Source organism: Phalaenopsis equestris, unplaced genomic scaffold, assembly GCF_001263595.1.
Source record: "Phalaenopsis equestris unplaced genomic scaffold, ASM126359v1 Scaffold000839, whole genome shotgun sequence".
Taxonomy (NCBI): domain Eukaryota; kingdom Viridiplantae; phylum Streptophyta; class Magnoliopsida; order Asparagales; family Orchidaceae; genus Phalaenopsis; species Phalaenopsis equestris.
Genome location: NW_018165279.1, coordinates 424,831 through 425,480, shown reverse-complemented (window position 1 = coordinate 425,480; position 650 = coordinate 424,831).

Sequence of the window (650 nt, the reverse complement as noted above, 5' to 3'; positions counted from 1 at the left end):
ATATATATATATATGAATTTTTCTGGAGTCAAATATTGGAAAAAGGTTTTGAATCGCTATCTTTCTATCGATGGAATATACGCTAACCTTACTTATTCCATAGAATTTACACAAGGCAGAAAAAAAAATAAAAAAACAGAAAGGGAAAGTAAATCTGCCAATGTTATGCTCAACATATATGTTCAACGAAAATGGGGTCGGGCGTGGGGTAGGGTGGGATTGAGGGGAGGGAGATATGTAAAAAAAAAGTTAAATACTTGGCTTTTTATGCGAACTTTCATTTATAAATAGATGCACATTTTGGGTTCTGGAGTACTATAAAAAATACCAAAGACTAAGCACTACAAATATAAAACCTCAAGGGATTATAAAAGGCTTCCGGTCTTAGCATAGACTCAGACAAGGTGGCGAGATTTTAGATCATTTGGTTGAATTGCATCTTTAGTTGTAGGCAGATATTTATTTTTGCAAGCCTTTGAAGTCAGGGTATGAATGGAGTTGATGTTATGCTTAAGCTTTAATTGAAGCTTTATTGTGATTGGCATTTGAGTTTGTCATATGGTCAGAGGGCAGATTCCTTAAATCGACTGGCAGATCCGTCTGCTCACAGTTTGCGTTGCGAAGCAACCTCATCAATTTAAGAGTGTACA